At 43.5% G+C, this 8979-nt stretch overlaps 1 long non-coding RNA gene across 1 annotated transcript; it reads left to right on the forward strand.

Moving 5' to 3' along the window:
* The first annotated feature begins 232 nt into the window (after positions 1-232).
* Positions 233-1312, forward strand: LOC130537850 (uncharacterized). Its single transcript, XR_008953709.1, has 3 exons — positions 233-870; positions 1011-1096; positions 1171-1312. It is a non-coding gene; the product is annotated as an uncharacterized LOC130537850 (long non-coding RNA).
* Positions 1313-8979: the final 7667 nt, after the last annotated feature.

Raw genomic sequence — 8979 nt, forward strand, 5'->3', positions numbered from 1 at the left:
TCTGCTGTGGAACCAGCTCCCTGTCCAGGTACGGAGGCTGACTCCATCGCTACTTTTAAGATTAGGCTTAAAACCTACCTCTTTGAAAAAGCTTATTGTTACTAATTCTGTAGTTCCAGTTACTATTATAGACAGACAAATTATCATACTTTCGGTCGTCTAATCATTAGGTTAACATCTTAGCTATGCTGCTATAGACCAAGGCTGCCGGGGTCCAGAAACATGATCAATATAATGTATTTTTGTATGTATTTCTATGCCTCTCCTCTCTTTTCCCCTCCTCTCCTCTACTCTCCTACCCTTTCTATCCTCTACCTGTCCTCCCCCTTCTCCTCTCTCTCTACCCAGCCGGCCATCAGCAGGAGGGTCCCCCTACATCAGCCTGGTCCTGCTCAAGGTTTCTTCCTGTTAAAGGGGAGTTTTTCCTTGCCACTGTTGCTTGTCTGAGGTTAGGCCCTGGGATTCTGGAAAGCGCCTTGAAACAATTTTGATTGTATAAGACGCTATATAAATAAAGATTGATTTGATTTTGATTTGAATGGGTTACAGTTAATGAAGGGCTGGGGTTAGGGTTAATGAAGGGTTTATTATGATCCTGTGTGGGGTTTATTGATGCTCTGTTTGTCCTCTAGGGGGGTGGTTGACCCAATTTTTGTGCTGCTGCCTCCACACCTGCAGCTAATCAAGTTGATTAGAAGACCTTTTTAGCAGCCAGCACCAGCTGTCTGGTATCAGATCCTTTCATCAGTACCAGTGGTAATCTGAGTGGTCCAGACATCGAGTCCTTGGGCTTTTTGCATTTTTCTAACTGTGTTGATCTCTTTGCCTTTAGATTACCACGTCTTCCCGGTTCAACGAGCACTTCACTGGGTATTGGCTTGACACTTTGTTCAACGTCGTTTCCACGTATAGCATGCTCACTCTTCTTCAGTGTTGTAAATATTTTTGTAAATAAACTGCTAGTTCACCAAAGTTGCCTTTGTGTCTGTCTTCTTCGGTCCCACCTTGAGTTTTCGTCAAGAATCCTAACAGAACGATCTGGCCAAAATGGACCCAGCAGACAATGAGCCGCTTCATCAGGCGTTAACCTTCCAGGGTACTTTACTCAGCCAACACGATGGGGTACTCAGGTTTTGAACTCACTTCAGGAGCTCTCTGCTAATGTTGCAGTTCTCCGTGGTCAATCCAGGTCATCCCCAGCTGCCCAACCAACTGCCGCTCAGGCCTCCTCGGTGGTCCACTCTTCTCTCCGGCTCCTCCTTCATTCTCTGCACCGCGTGAACCGTATGTCCCCATTCCCAACTGCTACTCCGGCGAGGTAGGTCGATGCGGTAGTTTCCTGTTACAGTGTTCATTAGTGTTTGACCTTTAGCCATCAACGTATTGCTCTGAAAAGGTGAAGATTGTCTGGTCGTGCTGCACAGTGCTCCCCCGTCTGTTAATTATGTGGCATTCGTGGCAGCACTGTGACGGATGAACTCGCTGTAAGGGATGAGGCTCCAGACCTTGTGGCCCTGATTTCCCACTCGATCCGCCTCACAATTCATCTGAGCGAAAGACGAAGGGAGAGGCAGAGAATACATTGTGAGCATGTTTCTTCCCCCAATCACCAAGACAGTCAGATGATCCAGAGGCTGTACCCTCAACACCATTGGCTGAGCCCACACAAGTAGGACAAGCACGTCCAGAGAGTTAGAGGAGGTTGGTTTTTGGGGTATGTCTATACTGTGGCCAGACTGGTCACTTCATTGCCTCTTGTCCTGTCATTTCCACGTATAGCACACTCACTCCTCTTCACTGTTGTAAATATTTTTGTAAAACCGTTAGTTCACCGAAGTTGCTGTCTTGTTTGTCTTCTTGGGTCCCACCTTGAGTTTTTGCGAGTCCTAACAGGGTTAGTTTTAATGGGTTAGAGTTAGGGTGAACGAAGGGTTGGGGTTAATGAAGGGATAGTGTTAATGAAAATGGACTGAAACAGATCTGATACCAGATATTTGAGTGACGTTAATCATGTTACCTCACTGCTGCCTCCATCGCCGGTGGTTTCTTTTGATTTCCAGGACTGTTTTAAGTCAAGATCAAAGTAAAATGCCATATTTAGAACTATATAATCTATTTAATATCGGATGATAAGAGATAAATGGAGGAAATCCTGCTGCCTTCTCCAATAATGGCAGAACAGAAAGTGCTTGTTTGCAGACTTACAGATCAGTAAATGTGTTGAACACTCCGTGAACACTCTCAATCCTTGTGTTCCAGACATGGATCTGGAAATCTGGCCAGACTCCTTCAGCCAGGAACAAAGCACAAGTCACACAGGGTAAATGGTCAATAGCGTTGAAAGAAAAGACCCTTTTGAGCCCTTCCTGTCCACATGTCTTTCCCATGTGTCCTGGTACTCTGGAGACTTTTTTGTCCTTAAAAACTGGCTAAAGTACATCTGAGATTTTTAGGGTCAGCAGAATTCAGCTATTTTTACTTCTCTCCAATAAAGGCCTCTCTCCATGCAGCAGCCTTTTGGAGTTCTAGGACTGAATTTGTCACACTGCGTCCTTCAAAAAGTCAAATAAGCTTGATTTATTTAAAAAAAAACAAAAAACTTTTGGGCATAAATTCTTTGCTACACATTCTGGATGAACAGATAAACCCATCTGGACACAAACATAAGAAAACTTGTCTAAAAAGCTAAATAAAAGATGAAATGAGAACTCTGTTTTTGGCTGCTAGCAAATCTTTGACTATAATACGCCTGGAATTTTTGTTTTTACCCATCATTCCTTTAAACTGTCCTCCATCTTAAAAGTCTATCTTCTGGGATTAAATCCAGGCTATCAGCTCCTCTCCTCTTCTCCAAAGCAGCCAGTTGCAGACGGAAGCAGTGCTGGGGATTATCCGTCTATTTCTATTAGTCACACACTCGTGAGCCGTGTATCAGTCCGAAGCTTTGTGTCAGCAGCTCCACTCAGAGCCCAGAGACTTCTCATTATTGTTGGATTGGGAGGTTTTAGACAGTTCAATATCGCACAGCTGCGTTTGAACCAAAGCAAATATATTCTGCGGATTACAAAACTGCAACTGCACTGACTCCTTCATTAGTGAATTAGCCAAAGTTACAGCAGTGTAAAGTGGGTAATTGCACACATGAGTAGTGAGATGTTGATGGCAATTTTCATGGGTTCAAAGCTGCACATCAAGTAGATTTCTTCAGGACAAGATTAGCAGATTACAGCAGGAGTCATCATCTCCGCTGACCTCTACTGGTCGCTAAAGTCAGGACTCGATATCCTTCTGAACAATGTGGCTTCCTTTAAGAGCACTTTTAGTTCCTGGATGGCATCAACCACTTCAAACATGCATTTTGTTGCAGTGTAGCTTTGTTGTATATGTGAGGCAGTGACAGTGGCTGATGTTAGCTGCTCTAAAGCCGATGGGTTGGCATCATTCTGCTGATCTCAGTGTAGCCTGTGATGTGGAATCAAAGCCTCTTTCATGGTTGTGTTGATGTCGTTCTGGCCTTCAGGTGATAGATTTTACCCCCCAGAGAGATAAGAAGAACATCTTTACATAATTCCAGGTCTAGTGCTTTTAAAAATACTGAAAGAGGGTTCTCTCACAGTACTCACTACTCAAGTCCAGATACAGTGTGAGAATGTTCAGTTTTAGAGCTCAGCTGCCATTCGTCCATCAGGACATTTTCCACGTGAAGTGTCCTGATTGTTGTTTCATCTGAATCAAAGATGAGGGAGAACGAGGTAGAGGAGAGAATAGGTAGAGAACATAGAAATGCATTAATAATACAAGCTGCTGGTAATCAGGGACTAAAACTCGCCACAGTTACTTTTCCACTACAGAAATATCATCAGCAATTTGGTGCATTTCCACTGAAATTACCCAGAGAAAAGACTTTCCTCTGACCTAGGATCGAGTGGTGGGGTAGGCTCCCCAGAATCCTCGAGGGGTGGGGCAGGGCGGAGCTGAAGAACGCCGATTGGTGGAACAGATTTTACGTTACGGTATTTCAATAAGCTCCTTCTTGTACAGTTGTGTCTATGGGACAAATTGAAACAAAGACGATCAGGCCGGGCTTGTAGGAGCAACGTTTGCAGTGGTAGAAATTAAGAGGGACTTTGAGTTAGCTGCTGTTAGCAGCATAAAACAACTGCATCCATGGAAGAATGGTCCACACACAGCCAGGACTGTTCTAAGAGGGACACTTGCAGTGGGTGCAGCTCTGTACGTCATTGGCCTGGCTTTAATACATTTTGACTTGTTGTGGAACCAAACTGCATAAATTACCAGGATTTTTTAAGCCACCTAAATGAAAATTCCTGAAAATGTTGGTGGAGAAGAAGCTTAAATATCAACAGTACTGTTGATGTCTTTGTTTCCAGGATCTCTTCATAATCCCATTTTTTTTCCAGGACTTCCTGTTTGATTGAGTGTCTGCTTTAGCCTCTGACACGGTGCTCTGTGGAGATCTGCTGCTCATCACACCAGCCTTTCATATGTTAATTCCACCTCCATTCTGCAGGATTATTGTTGAGGTGTTTTGATGTATAAGAGCAGCTATGCCAGAGAGTGAAGAATGAATGAAAGAGTCTATATTTACTTTGGTTATTCACAACTGAAATTATGCCTCATGCAGCATTGTGGAGTCTATTAATGTGTCTGCAGGGCTCCTCAGTGTTAAAGTCTCCATCGCTGCATAATAGTACAAAAACTGTCTTGTGGAAGCCTGAAATTCTTTATTATCAGTTGTCCAAACAACACTTTAAGAAGCCTCCAGGTGATCTAAAATGCTGCAGCCAGAGTTCTGACAGGTATTGACAAAAGAGATCACATAAATCCTGTACCTGCGTCTCTTCATTGGCTGCCCATGAAATTTAGAATAACTTTTAAAACCCTTCTTTTGACCTACAAGGTCCTCAGAGGCCGAGCTCCATCCTACCTGGAGGAGCTAGTGATACCTTACCAGCCCAATAGTCTGCTCGCTCTCAGAATGCTGGTCTACTTGTGGTCCCCGGAGTTTCTAGGGGTAGAATGGTGGGCCGAGCATTAAGCTACCAGGCCCCCCTGCTATGGAACCAGCTCCCTGTCCAGGTACGCGAGGCTGACTCCATCTCTACTTTTAAGATCAGACTTAAAACCTACCTCTTTGAAAAAGCTTATTGTTACTAATTCTGCAGTTCCAGTTACTATCATAGACAGACAAATTATCATATTTAGGGGGTCGTCTAATCATTAGGTTAACATCTTAGCTTATGCTCTTATAGGCCAAGACTGCCGGGGTCCAGAAACATGATCACCTGACAGGCCTCTGTCACCCCACTGGGTCAGGGTTTCCTCTCTCCTCCTCATCAAGTAGACTAGTTATGCTGATTCTTGTGTAGTTTTTCTGCCCCCACCCCCACTTCCCCCTTCTGTATTCATTTACAGGTATCGCCGCCTTCGGGGCTGCATGATAACCTCCAGCCCCTGTTTCTGTGCTCTGTATGTGTTTCTCTCCTCTCCATTCTATCCTCTACCTGTCCTCCCCCCTCTCCTCTCTATCTACCCAGCCAGCCATCAGCAGGAGGGTCCCCCTGAGAGAGCTGCATATTGACCTTCGACCCCACTGACCCACTCAACCTAATCCTACCGGCAACCTACTTTACTAAATATAACACATTTCTGTATATACTATGTGTGCCTATCCTCTCCTCTCCTCCTCTCTCTACCCAGCCGGCCATCAGCAGGAGGGTCCCCCTACATCAGCCTGGTCCTGCTGAAGGTTTCTTCCTGTTAAAGGGGAGTTTTTCCTTGCCACTGTTGCTTGTTTGGAGTTAGGCCCTGGGATTCTGGAAAGCGCCTAGAAACAATTTGGGTTGTAAAAAACGCTATATAAATAAAAATTGATTGATTGTGTGTTTCAGATCTGCTGCTGCGTTCGTGGCCCCTCTGTGACAGTAAAGAGTTGCTTAGATGTTGTAGCATCAGGTCTGGATATTGACAACGGAGAGGTGTAATTGTGTCGTGACCGTCTGAACAAAGACAACACAAGTTGGAGCTCCATCAGTGATTTGCCAGGTTAACGGTGCGAGGAAATTAGTTTGGTTTAAGTGAAAACTTTCTTTGGTAGCAATTGTTCCTGCAAATTCACTCATCTGATTGGGAAACTAATTGGTATAAAATGAATTTAGAAGTCTTTTCAACCTCAACCTAATTTAGTTTAGATTTATAATGTAACATGTTTCCATTAGCTTTGTGTTGCATTGGTGTTCTATTAATCAATCAGCGAGAAAGTAACCGTTCTCTGTGAGTTGGGGACCAGGTGGAACAAGAGAGAGAGCCTGAGCAACACACACACACACACACACACAAACTTTATTTTATGGAGAACATCTCTGATCTATTCAAACATTTTTGAAGAGGAGATAAGACATCATGATATCAAATATTAACTCTCCCAAGTGCTGGGACCCCTGGGAGGACATCACAGCATTCTCGATAAGAACCCACAAGGTGGTGACCTGGTGACCTTCAGAAGAATGAGTGTGAGTACACCAGAGGTCCAACGCAAAGAGGAAACAGCTGATTCTTGTGTTTTGGTTCTGTGGCTGATCAAAACCTCATCCAAGTCCTTCTGCCGAGGACTGTCTGACTTCCTCCTGAGAGGTTCAGGTACAGGCAAAGTGCTTGAGAGGGTGATCTATTCTTGTCAGGGAGCCCTCTGAGTCCTCTCGTGGTGGATCTACTGAACAACCATGAACACAAACTCTGCATCCATCAAAACCAAAAAACAATTGAAATTTACTATCATGCTTCCCTTGGCCAGCATCAGGTGGATGGATGAACATCCTCTGGACTCCTCTGGTTGACAGTAGAACTCCTCCTTTGGGTCAGGGTTCATAACTGGATGTGGACCAACAGACCAGATGCACCTTTTATGCTTGCACTTTTACTGTTTGCAGACTGGTTACTCAAGTTTACAAAGAAGAAAATCAAAAACTTTACTGATTTACTGACTTACTTACTGACTTACTTAGCTCAGCTTTGAACAGTTACCAGTGCAAAGGCATCACAACTACAAGTGAAGCATCTCTCTTTCACAGAAGGAAGAGGGAACCTGCCGACATCTTATAAATTTGGGATTAATCCCAATATGCTAATCCCATTCTCTCTTGCTCCAATGTAGCAAAGAGTGCATTCCTAAATATGCCTGTCATCTGACTGGAGATTATCCCATTGCCCCAGTTTCACTGGGAGAAACATACCTGTGTGTGTGTGTGTGTGTGTGTGTGTGTGAGAGAGAGAGAGAGAGAGTGTGTGTGAGTGAGTGAGTGAGAGATTGTGTGTGTGTGTGTGCACGTGTGTGTGTGATTACATGTTTTTCTCTCTAGTGCCAATGTATTGAATTTAAATCAAAGAAAACAAAAAAAATCCTTGCCATTTTTAAATGCAAAGTCAGGAATATGATTTATGCTGTATTTTTCTTTGAGAGTAAATGAGGTAAATATCTGCAGTTTGCTCTTATTTGATTTTAAAATTAGCATTAAACAATCAATCATCTTGCATGGTTATTCATATTTCTAGTTTTATGATAAATTACACAAAGTATATCTTTATAATAACTAAAATGAGTGTTGCAAGTCTGCTCAAGTGTGTCAACCACATGTTCTTTGCAAATGACACAAAATGTGATTTAATAGTGCAGATGTCGTAAATCAGTGCAGGTCACTGGCTTCCATATTTATTGCTCAATACTATATTAATAATGATAATGATTCTCTCTTTTTTCTGTGTTTTATTGTTTGTTCTGTCCCAATCTAATTTAGCAGAAAATGTAGCTCCTAACAGTAGCAATCAAACTCGTTAGCGCCGTTATTAACATTTCCATAGCTTTTAATGGCGGAACTATAGCCTTTTGTGGAACAGGGTCTGGTACAACAAATGACGCTGTTAAAAAGGCTTTCTAATGGACTCTCCAGTCTCTTCATTACCTCAAAGGTCAACGCTGCCCACAGCAACTTTCGTATCAGACTTTAATTAAGCTGAATTCAAATGTCAACAATCTGAGCAAAGACCTTTGGCTCACGTGCATCACTTTATCACCTGACTGATCGCAGAGGAAAGACAGGAAACTATCCACTTCAGTAATTCAGTTGCTCTTGATATGCAGCATGATGCTAAACAGTTAGTCCATGCATTTGTTACTTCCAGGCTGGACTATTGTAATTCTTTATTATAAGGGTGTTCAAACAACTCTTTAAGAAGCATCCAGCTGATCCAAAATGCTGCAGCCAGAGTTCTGACAGGTATTGACACTCCAGTACTGGTGTCTCTTCATTGGCGTCTCTTCGAGCATTTAGCTACCAGGCCCCCCTGCTATGGATTTAGCTCCCTGTCCAGGTATGGGAGGCTGACTCCATCTCTACTCTACTAAGATCAGACTTAAAACCTACCTCTTTGAAAAAGCTTATTGTTATTAATTCTGCAGTTCCAGTTACTATCATAGACAGACAAATTATCATATTTAGGGGGTCATCTAATCATTAGGTTAACATCTTAGCTTATGCTCTTATAGGCCAAGGCTGCCAGGGTCCAGAAACATGATCACCTGACAGGCCTCTGTCACCCCACTGGGTCAGGGTTTCCTCTCTCCTCTCCTCTCCTCTACTCTCCTCTCCATTCTATCCTCTCCCTCTCCTCCCCCCTCTCCTGTCTCTCTACCCAGCCGGCCATCAGCAGGAGGGTCCCCCTACATGAGCCTGGTCCTGCTCAAGGCTTCTTCCTGTTAAAGGGGAATTTTTCCTTGCCACTGTTGCTTGTCTGGGGTTAGGCCCTGGGATTCTGGAAAGCGCCTTGAAACAATTTTGATTGTAAAAGACGCTATATAAATAAAGATTGATATGATAAAGATTGATTTGATTTGCTACAGCAGGGTACACCGTCACAGAACTGCCTCTACAACAGGAGAATGGTGTTTCCAGGTCTGAATGC

The sequence above is a fragment of the Takifugu flavidus genome, chromosome 14, assembly GCF_003711565.1.
Source record: "Takifugu flavidus isolate HTHZ2018 chromosome 14, ASM371156v2, whole genome shotgun sequence".
Classification (NCBI taxonomy): Eukaryota; Metazoa; Chordata; class Actinopteri; order Tetraodontiformes; family Tetraodontidae; genus Takifugu; species Takifugu flavidus.